At 48.8% G+C, this 14,647-nt stretch overlaps 1 non-coding gene across 1 annotated transcript; it reads right to left on the bottom strand.

The window, feature by feature from the left end:
* Positions 1 to 14,068: 14,068 nt before the first annotated feature.
* On the bottom strand, positions 14,069 to 14,140 carry TRNAD-GUC. The gene has a single exon. It is a non-coding gene; the product is annotated as a tRNA-Asp (tRNA).
* Between the last annotated feature and the right edge of the window lie 507 nt (positions 14,141 to 14,647).

Here is a 14,647-nt window from a genome sequence, read left to right on the forward strand (position 1 = left end):
TGGGATTAAAGACGAATGATAAGATAGAAATGTATGTTATTTTAGAATAGATAATGTATATAAAATTTAATGTATATGTAGAGATAATGAATTGATTGTTAAATATGATATAATCTGATAAGAATGTATATACTGGAATGTCACGTCAAATCCAATGTTTGTTTGTTTGTTTTTTAATTGTTTTATAAATAAAAAGTTTTAAAAAAAAAAAATAAATAAAAAAAAAAGAAGCCTCCCCCACCTGAATCCGAGCCGAAGCCAGAGCAACCCAAACGGCAATCACCCCCACGAAAATCTCCAACTACTGCGATGGCTGAAAGACCCAGGCCACCTGCAGGCCCGTCAATTAAGTGTTTCCGGTGCGAACAGGAGGGACATTGAGCAGCAAACTGTCCAATCCCCTACCCCCAACAACAGAACAGACCAGGACCAGCAGCGAGAAAGAAACCTGCCCAGTGGCTAACGAGAGAGAAATCCACCCGGATCATGCAGAAATAGGTGAGCACTGGGAGTTTATTCGCTTCCTGGTGGCCCCCAAAATGACTGAGGCTGTGATCCTAGGATTAGCCTGGTTGGACAAATGGAAACCGTTTACCTGGTGGGAGAAAGGAATGAGAACTGTGAGACTACCTATAGGGCCTAAACCTCCCACTGATTCAACCGACATTGCAGGAAACTTTAGGCCACCAAATGAACGAGCGCACATGGCTGCCTCACCACCACCAGGCGGGCCAATCAACCCCAGCAAGTACCGAGACCTGGCGGAAGCATTCAGCGAAAAAGAATGTGATACCCTGCCCCCTCACAGACCCAATGATTGTTCAATCAAACTGTTGCCGGGAGGCAAACTCCCACGGCCGAGAATGTATGCTATGTCCCCCTCGAAATGGAGGAGATGCAACGATACGTGAATAAAACGGAAGAGAAAAGGAGGAGGAGGGCGGAGAGAGGAAAATCTATAAAAGGAGGAGGTTTTGGCAGGAGAGGGAGAGAAAAAAAACACACGGAGAAAGAGAGAGGAGGCTTTTGTTAGCGAAGTGGTGAAGAGAGAACGAGAGAGAGGGGCCTTTCCAAGCGACGTGAGAGACCAAGTGAGCAGCGTTTGCAAGCGAGACCAAGTGAGCAGCCTTTGCAAGTGAGTGAGTGAGAGACCGAGCGAGCGGCCTTTGAAAGCGACGGGGGAGTGAGAGATTGAGCGAGCAGCGTTTGCAAGCGACGTGAGTGACCGAGCCAGCGGCCTTTGTGAGAGACGTGAAAGATCGAGCAAGTGGCCTTTGCAAGCAATGGGGGAGTGAGTGAGAGAGAGACTGAGCGAGCAGCCTTTGCGAGTGACATGAGAGACCAAGCGAGCAGCCTTTGCGAGCGACATGAGAGACTGAGCGAGTGTCCTTTGCGAGCAATGTGAGAGACTGAGACCGAGCAGCCTTTCCAAGCGATGTTAGTGGCCTTTGAGAGAGACGTGAGACCAAGCGAGCGGCCTTTGTGAGCGATGTGAGAGACCGAGCGAGAGGCATCTGCGAGCAACATGAGAGAGCGAGCAAGCGGCCTTTGAAAGCGACAGGGGATTGAGAGACCGAGCGAGCAGCCTCTGTGAGCGATGTGAAAGACTGAGCGAATTGCCTTTGCAAGTGACGTGAGACACCGAGCGAGCAGCCTTTGAAAGCGACGGGGGAGTGAGAGACCGAGCGATCGGCCTCTGCGACCAATGTGAGAGACCGAGCCAGTGGCCTTTGTGAGAGATGTGAGAGATCGAGCAAGTGGCCTTTGCAAGCAACGGGGGAGTGAGTGAGAGAGAGACTGAGCGAGCAGCCTTTGTGAGCGACATGAGAGACTGAGTGAGCAGCCTTTGCGAGTGACATGAGAGACTGAGCGAGACTGAGCAGCCTTTGCAAGCGATGTGAGTGGCCTTTGTGAGAGACATGAGAGACCGAGCAAGCGGCCTTTGCGAGTGACGTGAGAGACTAAGCGAGCGGCCTTTGCGAGTGACGTGAGTGAGAGACCAAGCAAGTGGCCTTTGTGAGCAATGTGAGAGACCGAGCAAGTGGCCTTTACGAGCGATGAGAGAGACCAAGTGAGCAGCCTTTGCAAGCGATGTGAGCGGCCTTTGCGAGAGACATGAGACCAAGTGAGCGGCCTTTGTGAGTGATGTGAGAGAGCGAGCAAGAGGCATCTGTGAGCGACATGAGTGAGCGAGCGGCCTTTGAAAGAGATGGGGGATTGAGAGACTGAGCGAGTGGCCTTTGTGTGCAATGTGAAAGACTGAGCAAACGGCCTTTGCGAGTGACGTGAGAGACCGAGTGAGCGGCCTTTGAAAGCGACGGGGGAGTGAGAGACCGAGCAAGCGGCCTTTGCGAGCAACGTGAGAGACCGAGCCAGCGGCCTTTGTGAGCGATGTGAAAGACTGAGTGAACGGCCTTTGCGAGTGAGGTGAGAGACCGAGCGAGTGGCCTTTGAAAGCGACAGGGGAGTGAGAGACCAAGCGAGCGGCCTTTGCGAGCGACGTGAGAGATCGAGCGAGTGGCCTTTGCAAGCGACGGGGGATTTAATGAGAGAGAGAGCGGCCTTTGTGAGAGACGTGAGTGAGAGACTGAGCGAGCGGCCTTTGTGAGCGATGTGAGAGACCGAGCAAGCGGCCTTTGCGAGTGATGTGAGAGACCAAGCAAGTGGCCTTTGCAAGCGACGGGGGAGTGAGTGAGAGACTGAGTGGCCTTTGCAAGCGACATGAGAGACCAAGCAAGCGACCTTTGCAAGCAACAGGGGAGTGAGTGAGAGACCGAGTGAGCGACCTTTGCGAGTGATGAGAGTGAGAGACCGAGTGGCCTTTGTGAACGATGTGAGAGACCAAGCAAGCAGTCTGTGCGAGCGACGTGAGAGACCAAGCGAGCAGCCTTTGCAAGCAATGTGAGCGGCCTTTGCGAGCGACATGAGTGAGAGATCGAGCGAGCGGCCTTTGCAAGCAACAAGGGTGTGAGTGAGAGAGCGAGTGAGTGGCCTTTGCAAGCGACGGGGGATTGAGTGAGAGAGAGAGAGAGAGAGAGAGCGGCCTTTGTGAGAGACATGAGAGAGAGACTGAGCGAGTGGCCTTTGTGAGCGACATGAGTGAGGAGAAAGAGAGAGGAGAGGGAGAGAGGAAGAAGGGCCGACCAGCTACCTGACCATCAAGGCAGTGGTACATGTTAATAAATATTGAAAATACAGTGAAGATTATTTAAAGTTTGGATTTTATTTCCTGGAAGAAAACGATCAGCAGTTTCCTTTTTGTGTTATCTACAATGAAGTATTATCCAAGCATTTCATGAAGCCTTCTTTGTTCCAGAGACGTTTTCCTGGCGCAGGGAGAGCCCTGACCATTACAGAGACCGGGGTGGCTTTGACCAGTACAGAGACAGGGGCAGCCCTGACCATCACCGCTATCGATGGAGCCCTGAGCCACGTCACCGACGACACAGCCCTGATCCTTACTCTTGTCGCCATGCCAGTCCCGGGCCCCTTCCCAAGAGGGAACAGGATAGAGACCTCCATCGTGACCTGATGCAGCATTATGGGTGAATGCATGATCTGCTAGACCGACAGCAATGCATGGCTGTTCCCCCCCTAAAAGCTACATTTGATGGGGACGCTGAGAAGTTAACTTTCTTTTTGAATCAAGTGTGTTCTTATGTGAACTGCAATGGCAATGCCTATCCAGACCAGGCAGCAATCGTTGATGTTGTTGCAGCTAACCTGGAGGGAGAGGCTTCTGAGTGGCTCAATAGTCTGTACGAGCAAGCACCTGAACTATGGAATTTCAACCTATTCATCAGGGGGTTGAGAACCCAATTTGAAGACAACTCCATAGCCTTGAGAGCAGAGAAAGACATTCATGAAGTGAAGCAAGCTGGCAGACCAGCAATGGATTATGTGCACGAATTCAGAAGGGTCACAGGCCTTATCGAGCAGTGGCCTGAACAGTCCCTGGTGCACCATTTCAAAGAGGGCCTGGACGACGACCTATTCCAGGCCTGCGTCTACCGAGGGATTCCTGACCGATTACAAGAATGGTACCAGATAGCAGTAAAGATAGAAATCGAGCTAATCTGTCGAAAAAAGTCAGCAACTCCCAGACTAGTTCCAAGACCAGAACCTGCCAGACGACCACCTCCCCATCAACTTCCAGTGATAAAAGCAGCTGAATTTCCCAGGCCCTCTCCAGCACCACCGATGAAGTGCTTCAGGTGTGGCCAGCAGGGACATCGAGCGGCAAATTGTCCAGTCCCGTATCCCCAGCAGAGAGGTAGATCAGGACCACCAGAGAGGAAGAAGCCCACTCAGCAGCCGAGCAAAGAAAAGTCAAACTGGGCCGCCCAAGAACCCGTCACCCAAGTTGCATTGCCTACGCAGGAAAGAGTCGAGACCCCAGCTGGATCCACCACCACTCTGGCTTCCTACGACAGCGACAATGAGGGGGAAAACGACCCGATGGTGAGTCGACCCATTCCACCTTTTTCACTCGCTGCCAAGCTCATAGTCCTTAAGACGGGTACAAATGGATTTGAAGGTGCTAGTGGACTCAGGGTGCTCCTGATGCATTATCAGCTTGCCAGTTGCTCTTAAAATGGGCATACGAGCAAGATTGCTTTCCAAACCCATGAGATTTGAACAAGCAGTTGGATCTTTAATGGGAGGACCCTTATGTTGTGATTCCGTGCCAGCCTGTGTTCCCAACAGCTGAGTCTGAGGAATCTGAGGAGGAGGTGGAGGAGGCATTTGAAGGGCCATCAGGGTCAGAGGGAGGCTCTGATGAATTACAAGACTCATGGTTTGATGAAGAGCCTGGGCCCTCCAGTCGTGTTCCTGATGAAGCTCAGCTGTGTGAGGAGAATGAGTCAGACTCGGAAGACTCACGCCTGATGGACATGCTAATTGATGCTCACTCATGCAGGCAATTAGCGAGGGTAAATCAGCAGCAGTCAATGCGATTACTCCAGGGAAAAAGGAGAAGGCACTGAGAGGCAACGCCCTGGGACTGCTGTATAAAAAGAGGAGGTGTGGGCAGTGCTGGTTGCTGAAGGCAACCGTTTGCAAAGTACTTCATGGGATCCTGTTCTGTTCGTCTTGCCTGTGACTACTCTTCTGTTGCATCCTGTTTCATGTGGACTATTTCCTCCATTTGGATGGTGTTTTGTTGCTTTTGTTTCTGGACTCTTTGTCAGGTTTGTCACCCATATTAAAAGGGGTTTGTTTTGTTTACGTCTCCAGCCTATTTTATCAACAGGGGTTTGGTCCTTGTGCCTTTAACAAGGACGGCTATAGGCTGGGATAGAACACCTTAGTCACCCACCTAACTGAACCGGTACGTTTAGAAATAGGTGAACATTGGGAGCTCATCCATTTTGTGGTGGCTCCAAAAATGACGGAAACTGTGATTTTAGGTCTAGCATGGCTAGACAAGTGGAAACCTTTCATTTGGTGGGAAAAGGGGTTGAGGACCGTGAGACTGCTGATAGGACCCAACCCCCCTTGTGGCTCTTTTGACATTAATGGGGAGCCTGATCCACTAGCAGAAACAGTGAAAATAGCCATCATTCCCATGCCATGGGAGCCACTAATCCCCAGGGAGTACTGGGACTTAGCAGAAGCATTTAGTGAGAAGGAATGTGAAGTCCTACCACCTCAATGACCAAATGACTGCGCCATTGAATTAATACCAGGGGCCAAGCTGCCTAAACCAAAAATGTACGCCATGTCCCCCCTCAGAATGGAGGAACTACAACAGTATGTGAATAAAAATCTAGCCAGAGGCTTCATTGAACCAGCTAAATCCCAAGTGGGGGCTCCGGTATTATTTAAAGAGAAAAAGGACAGATCGCTAAGGCTCTGTGTAGATTATAAGGGGTTAAACTGTGTGAGTGTGGAGAATAATTCCCCCCTCCCCCTCCTGAAGGACCTACTAACCCATCTAGCAAAGGGCCGTATCTTCACCAAATTAGATCTAAGAGAAGTGTACTACTGAGTAAGAATAAAAGAAGGAGATGAATGAAAAACTGCTTTTAACTGTTCTATGGGTAGCTATCAATTCAAAGTTATGCCATTTGGACTACAAGGAGCTCCAGCTCTTTTCATGCAGCTGATCAACCAGGTGCTGCACGATCATCTATACAAGGGGGTTTGGGTGTATCTTGATGACATCTTAATCTATAGCAAGAATATGACTGACCATGTGAATTTAGTGCGTGAGGTGCTAAAGAAACTACTAAATGCTAAATTGTAGGTTAAATTATCGAAGTGTGAGTTCCACCAAACCCGACTGGATTATTTGGGCTACCGGATCTCCAGTGAGGGCATTGAGATGGATCCTGGCAAAGTGAAAGCCGTAATTGAATGGCAACCCCCAAAGACTCGAAAACAGCTTCAAAGCTTTCTGGGGTTTGCAAACTTCTACCCTCAATTCATTCCTTCATTTGCTGAAATTGCTTTATCTCTAACAGACTTATTAAAAATGGGTAAAGATGGGGGAAAGCCATGACTGGGCCAACCGCTAACATGGACTATGAACTGTCAAACCGCTTTTGAAAATTTAAAAAGACTTTTTGCGGTACTTTTGCAAAAGAATCACGAGGGGGTCCTACATCCTTGTGCCTACACCTCAAAAAAGTTCACCGATTGCGAGAGGAGGTGGGCAGTTTGGGAGAAGGAAGCCTTTGCAATTCATTGGCTCTACTAACCTGGTGGCACTACCTAGAAGGGAGCAAGGTGCCTTTCGAAGTATGGACTGATCACAAAAACTTAGAGGCATTGAAAACTCCTCGCAAACTTTCCCCTAAACAAGTATGATGGGCGCAATACTTTAATTGGTTTAATTTCACCCTAAAGTACATACTGGGGGAAAAAACTTTTTGGCTGATGCTCTATCCAGATTGCCCCAATATAAGAGCCAGTGTTAACAAGTCAATGATTCGATCATGCCTACACCACAGATCGTTTCTCAACACCGCAGAAAACCCCATCTACGACAAATCCGAACCCCGATGATCCTGTGACAAGAAAGCTGAAGCAGGAACTCCTCAATGATCAATGGTTTAAAGACCATCAAACCACCCTAACCTGTAGAGATGGACTAGCTTACAAAGGGGGGAAATTATATTTGCCTGAAACCCTCCACCTCCATGCACTCCAACGGAGCCATGATGTGAAACAAGCCGGACACTTTGGCTATTTGAAAATGCTACATTTAATTCGCCAGCAGTTTTGGTGGCCGAGTTTGAAAAAAGACATGGAAAACTATGTCAAAAGCTATGCAGTATGTCCCACCATGAAGAGAATTCTGGGGAAGCCCCCTGGACTATTCCAACCAGTCGCGGACCCTTCCCAGCCATGGGAAGAGGTTGCGATGGATTTTATAATTGAGTTACCTGAAAGCAGAGGAAATACGGTAATATGGACTGTGATTGATCTTTTTTCGAAGCAGGCTCATTTCATCGCCTGCAAAGAGTGCCGTCGGCCAGACAATGCCGGCTGGTGACCCCCAGGGGGAGAGCCTTCTCTGTGGCAGCTCCTGCCCTCTGGAATGACCTACCCCCCGACCTACGTACAGTTGCGGACCTGCGCCTTTTTTGCCGAGCCCTGAAGGCCCATCTATTCCGTGCGGCCGGCCTGGCGTAGCTTGATTATGTTTCAGTGGGGGATTTTTTACGGGTGTGTTTTTAGAACAGGCCCGTTATTTAATTCGATTTTAAAACAAACTATTTATTACCGTGGTTTTTAGTATCGCCTGTTCACCGCCCTGAGTCCCGCAAGGGAGATAGGGCGGTATATAAATTTAATAAATAAATAAATAAAGGACTCCCGTCAGCCCAGAAATTGGCCAAGATGTTCCTTAAGCACATTTACAGGCTGCACGACACGCCAAAATGAATAGTCTCTGACGGGGGTTGCAGTTTACAGCCATGTTCTGGAGGGGTTTCCTGAAAATAATTAGCTCATCACAGGGGTTGTTGTCGGCTTTTCATCCGTCTACGAATGGGGCAGCTGAAAAAGTGAACTCAATGGTGGAGCAGTACCTTAGGTGTTATGTGGATTATCAACAAACGAACTGGGCTGACCTCCTCCCTTTCACTGAGGTGGCTTACAACAATACCGTTCATAGCAGCACTGGTTTCACACCTTTTAAGATTGCTACGGAGAAAGAATTCAACCCCATACCTGAGTATCCTCAAGGACCCTCTACCTCCCAGACTCTTGACCAATGGGTGTCAGGATGGGGAAAAGTTTGGGACAAAACTAAAACCGCACTGAAAAAGTCTCGGAAACATATAAAAAGCAAGCTGATAAAAAAGGTCTCCCCAGAGATCTTTCCATATTGGGGAAAAGGTTTATTTATCCACAAAATATCTACAACTTAAATTGCCTAGTAAGAAGTTGGGACCGAAATACCTAGGTCCTGTTCTGTCCCAGCCTATGTGAGTCCTTGTTATGCTTACAAGGAGAAACCCCTCTTCCAAGAAACAGGCAGGAAATGCAAGAAAACCAACCCCTTTTATTCTCACAGACCTGAGTCAATGTCCAAGGCAAACAAACAGTCCACAGAAACTTGATCCTCAACACGAACGGTTGCCTTTGGCAACCAGCACCTCCCACACCTTCCCTTTTATAATTCAGCCAAGGCGTGGCTTCCTAATGCCTTCTCCTTTGCCTTTGGAGCTGCCCCATTGCATTCCTCTGTCCTACTCGCTTCTCTTGCCTGTGCTTTCATGCATCCTGGATTTGTCCCAACTGTTCTTCATCACTGTCCAACTCAGGCTCCCAGCACAGCTGTGTCCCAGCCTGAGCGCGAGTAGAGGGGCCAGGCTCCTCGTCCGACTGTAAGTCTTGGAGCTCCTCAGAGCCTTCCTCTGACTCTAATGTCACTCCAGGCCCCTCCTCCTCATCTGATTCCTCAGACTCAGCTGCCGGATCCACTGGCTGGCGAGGAATCACAACACTATCCCGTGCCACAGGTCCCTTCCCCCGGGTCTGCCGGGACGGATACAGTCGTGAAGGGAACTGTTTGTGGAACGCTGTCACCAAGGCAGGAGCATGGACAGTGGTTGCATCCTCCCAGGTGAACTCCTCTGGTCCATAGCCCTTCCACTCAATCAAATACTGAAATCGGCCTTTCAGCCAACAGGAGTCTCGAATACTGGCGACCTCATACTCGGGAGTGCTATCTCCATCATGTTGTTCCGGTGGGTGATGTTCTGATTGTCAGAGTGGACACGCCAGTTCTGGGACCAACAGAGACCGGTGAAAGACCAGATGTACCCGTAACGACCATGGCAAAGTTAACCGATAAGCGACCGGGTTGATGATGGCTTCGATAGGGAATGGTCCTAGGTACCAGTGGTCTAGTTTCTTGGCAGGCCGCTTTGACGGCAGGTTCCTGGTTGACAGCCACACCCGATCTTCCACCGTTAATGTAGGCATATCTCGCCTCGACCAATCGGCAACCTTCTTGTAATCCGCCTTGGCCTTATCTAATTGTCACCGCACCAATTGATGGATAGCCCGTAACTCGGTCAGATATTCGTTAGCTTCAGGAACTGCCGAGTCGAGCTGCGAGAGGGGAAAAAGCCGGGGATGATACCCCACATTGGCCAGGAATGGTGTCATATGCATGGAGGTGTGCTGTGAGTTGTTAAACGCAAACTCAGCTACCGCAAGATAGTCCACCCAATTGTCCTGTTGCTGATTCACATAACAGCACAGGTATTGTTCTAGGATTCCGATTACTTTCTCAGTCCCGTTATCAGTTTGCGGATGATGCGCTGACGATAGGCAGATTTTTATGTCTAGGGCCTTCATCAATCCCTTCCAGAAACGGGCCATAAATTGAGCCCCTCTATCTGAAACAACCCTATCAGGGAGGCCGTGCAGCCAGAAAACCTGCTGGATGAACATGCGAATGGTGGCGCGGGCTGATGGCAAGCCACAGCAAGGAATGAAATGCGCCATCTTGGTCAGCATGTCCACCACCACAAATACCATCATGAAGCCAGAGGACGGGGGCAAGTCCATCAAGAAGTCCATGGACACTGCCCCCCAGGGTCTTTCGGGCATCGGCAAGGGCTGAAGTAGACCTGGTGGGGGCCCCGTCGCTGACTTGGCCTGCCTACACTGTATACAAGACGTGATGTAGGCCTGGACGTCATGTCGTACTCGGGGCCACCAGAATGTACGGGAGACCAAGTTCAGTTTTTTGAACAGGCCAAAATGCCCTGGCGCCGGATTATCATGACATTGGCTAAGAATGAGCCCTCTGAGTGGCCCTCCTGGAACTGTCATGGTTCCAACTAATGAAACACTTCAAAGAACTTCCAGGCATTGTTTATCCTAAAAAGTCTTTATTCTTTGTGTGACAGAGTGTTGGCACGGCATGGATGAATGCCAAGATCTGAATTTCCTTTCCTTGCACATAACATTCCAGGCTATTCCCCTCCCCTATTTTGTAGTCATAAATCACATTTTCCAATCAGCCTGAAGGGCAAAGATTCACTTCCGTTCCATATCCTGCACACTCCTTATCTTTCTCCTACCCTCCCAGCCTCATCTAAATTAACTCTAAAAATACCAGACAGTTCTGCATATCTTGTCAAAGCAATAATATCCAATATTAGCAGTGCTGACATCCCCCCCCTTACAAAAAGGATAGGTTCTGTATGTGAACAAAAGCATATGTCAGGGATTATCTCTTGGTTTGTTGGGGTTTTTCTCATGAAACTTTTTGATGAGTCGGTCAGCCTTCACACTGCTATATTTCACCCAAGTAGCTTCGGACAGCGAGTACCCCTTCCATTGTTCTAGGTACTGCAATTTCCCTTTAAAAATTCTAGAGTCAAGAATACGTTTCACTTCATAGTGGGTCTGTCCCGCAACTACGAGGGGCCCGGGTGCCTTCTTGGGGGGAGGTCTTAAAGTGGAGCCCCGATAAGGTTTCAACAAGCTGCAATGGAAGACAGGGTGAATCCTCCCTAAAAGCCTAGGGAGTTTCAATTCTACTGTGACGGGGTTGATGATCCTTACTATGGGGAAAGGCCCCAAGAATTTTGGTCCCAATTTCTTGCTGGGCAATTTGAAGCGTAAATATTTAGTTGACAGATAAACCTTTTCCCCAAATTGGAATGTTCTTTGGGGAGCCCTCTTTTTATCAGCCTGCTTTTTGTAGGTCTCGGAAGACTTTTTTAACGCAGTTTTCGTGTTTCTCCAAACTTCTTCCCACCCCCTCACCCATTGATCAAGTGTCTGGGAGGCGGAGGGCACCTGAGGGTATTCAGGTATTGGGCTGAACTCTTTTCCCGTGGCTACTCTGAAAGGCGTGTAGCTGGTACTGCTGTGCACAGAATTATTGTACGCCACCTCTGCAAAAGGGAGGTCAGTCCAGTTTGTCTGTTGGTAGGAAACGTAGCATCTGAGATATTGCTCCACCATTTTGTTAGTGGATTCTGCAGCACCATTGGTGGCCGGATGAAAAGCAGATGATAAACCTTGAGATGATCCAATTAATTTAAGAAAACTCCTCCAAAACTTCACTGTGAACTGCACCCCCCTGTCTGAAATTATTCGCTTAGGGGCACCATGCAGCCGGTAGATATGTTTCAGGAACAATTTAGTCAGTCGTTGGGCAGATGGGAGTCCTTTGCAGGCAATGAAATGAGCCTGCTTCGAGAACAGGTCTATCACAGTCCATATGACAGTATTTCCTCTACTTTCAGGTAGGTCTACTATAAAGTCCATGGCTATTTCTTCCCATGGTTGAGAAGGGTCTGCCACCAGCTGCAGTAACCCGGGGGTTTTCCCTTGGATTCTTTTCATTGTGGCACATACAGTACAACTTTTTACATAGTTTTCCACATCCCGTTTCAGCCCCGGCCACCAAAATTGCCGGCGGGTGAGGTGTAGAGTTTTTAGATATCCAAAGTGTCCAGCCTGTTTTACATCATGGCTGTGTTTGAGAGCATTAGGACGGAGGGCTTCAGGCAACTATAGTTTCCCCCCTTTCTAAGCCAAGCCATCCCTGCACATTAAGGAGGTTTGATTATCTTTGAACCATTGATTGGTGAGGAGCGCTTGTTTTATTTTCTTTACCCCCGGGTCATCAGGATCAGGGACTCTGTGAGGCGTGAGTTGAGCAGCAGGTTGTGGACTGGAGATAATTGCCTCATTAACCTCTTCGCGTTCACTTTTGTACTGGGGCAATATCGATAGCGCATCAGCTAGGAACTTTTTTCCTCCCGGTATGTACTTTAGAGTGAAGTTGAAACGGTTAAAGTACTGTGCCCACCGTACTTGCTTGGGGGACAATTTGCGGGGAGTCTTCAGTGCCTCTAGGTTTTTATGATCTGTCCATACTTCAAATGGCACCTTGCTCCCTTCTAGATAGTGTCGCCAGTTTAACAGCCCCCACCTAATTACGAAGGCCTCTTTCTCCCAGATTGCCCATCTCCGCTCGCTTTCAGTAATTTTTTTAGAGGTGTAGGCACAGGGTTGCAGGACTCCACTTTTGTTTTTTTGCAGTAATACAGCTCCAACTGCCACATCGCTGGTGTCGGCTTGAATTACAAAGGGCTCCCCTGGGCAGGGGTGCTTTATGACCGGTTCAGCAGCAAATAGTCTCTTTAAATTCTCAAAAGCTGTTTGACATCCCATCATCCATGCTAGTGGTTGGCCCGGTCACGGCTTCCCTCCTCTTTTGCCTGTTTTGAGTAGTTCTGTAAGGGGTAGGACAATCTCGGCAAAAGAGGGGATGAATTGACAATAAACGTTGGAAAAACCTAGAAAGCTCTGGAGCTGTTTGTGAATTTTGGGGGGGCTGCCATTCGATTATAGCTTTCACCTTGGCTGGATCCATTTCAACGCCCTCGTTGGAAATTCTGTAGCCAAGATAATCTAATTGGGTCTGGTGAAATTCACATTTTGACAATTTGGCATAAAGCTTGGCATTCAATAATTTCTTTAACACTTCTCTCACCAGCTTTATGTGATCAGTCATATTCGTGCTGTATATCAGGATATCATCAAGATACACCAGAACCCCTTTGTACAAGTGATCATGTAGGACCTCATTAACTGCATGAATACGGCTGGGGCCCCCTGTAGTCGAAATGGCATGACTTTGAACTGATAGCTCCCCATAGGACAGTTGAAGGCAGTTTTCCACTCGTCTCCCTCCTTTATTCTCACCCGGTAATATGCCTCTCTCCGGTCTAATTTAGTGAAGACACTCCCCTTAGCCAGATGGGTTAATAAGTCCTTTAGGAGGGGGAGGGGGTATTTGTTTTCCACACTCACAGCATTGAGACCCTTATAGTCTACGCAGAGACGAAGAGACCCATCTTTTTTTTTTTTTTGAACAACACAGGGGCTCCCACGGTAGATTTAGCCCGTTCAATGAACCCCCTCGCTAGGTTTTTGTTCATGTATTGCTGCATCTCCTCCATTTCAAAGGGGGACATAGCATACATTCTCAGGCGTGGGAGTTTGGCTCCTGGCACCAGTCCGATAGAGTAGTCATTGGGTCTCTGAGGGGGCAGGGCATCACATTCTTTTTCACTAAATGCCTCCGCTAGGAGAACATCCTGGGCGTGACATTGGTCGAGCAGCCCAAAGGAGAAGAATTATCTGCTGCTGCTGTCAAAAGGATTGTGGCAACAGCAAAGGCTGGTGGGAAAAAACTCCTGGGCGTGACATTGGTCGAGCAGCCCAAAGGAGAAGAATTATCTGCTGCTGCTGTCAAAAGGATTGTGGCAACAGCAAAGGCCGGTGGGAAAAAACTCCGAAAAGTGACTCTGAAAGTATCACCCAGAGGGATTGTTCTCAGTGACAGCATAACGAATGAATCAATTGAAAATGTGTCGATATACAGTATTTGCAGCGTTGACATCCGGCCCCCCTTACAAGAAGGGCATATCCTGTAAAGTAAACAAAAGCATATGTTAAGGGTTATCTTTCGGTTTGTTGGGGTGTTTCATATGAAACCTTTTGACCAATCTGTCAGCTTTCACTTCACTGGATTTCACCCAGATGGCTTCAGATAACAGGTATCCCTTCCATTTGGCTCCCCGTCGGGGAATCGAACCCCGGTCTTCCGCGTGACAGGCGGGGATACTTACCAATATACCAACGAGGACTACTGCAATGGCTGAGAGACCCAGGCCACCTACACGCCCTTCCTTTAAGTGTTTCCGGTGTGGACAAGAAGGACATCGAGCGGCCACCTGTCCAGTCCCCTACCCCCGACGGCAGAGCAGATCAGAACCAGCAATGAGAAAGAAACCTGCTCAGCGGCTAACGAGAGAAAAATCCAATTGGATCAAACAAGAACTGGCTGCCCAAGTCACATCCCCTCCACAGGAGGATGCCGGGACTAAGGCTGGATCCCTCCCAGCTCTACCCTCTCTCGACAGTGATGACGAAGGGGAGAACAACCCAATGGTGAGTCGCCAAATCCCGCCTTTTTCGCTAGCCGCCAAAATCTGGGGTACAAATGAACTTAAATGTGCTAATAGATTCTGGATGCACCCGATGTATTATTAGCTTACCCTTTGCCATGAAATTGGGCATACGAGCAAAATTGCTCTCCAAACCCATGAGGTTTGAGCAAGCTGATGGCTCCCTCATGGGAGGGACTCTTCTC

This window comes from Protobothrops mucrosquamatus, unplaced genomic scaffold (assembly GCF_001527695.2).
Source record: "Protobothrops mucrosquamatus isolate PMUCROS unplaced genomic scaffold, P.Mucros_1.0 scaffold_188, whole genome shotgun sequence".
Lineage (NCBI taxonomy): Eukaryota > Metazoa > Chordata > Lepidosauria > Squamata > Viperidae > Protobothrops > Protobothrops mucrosquamatus.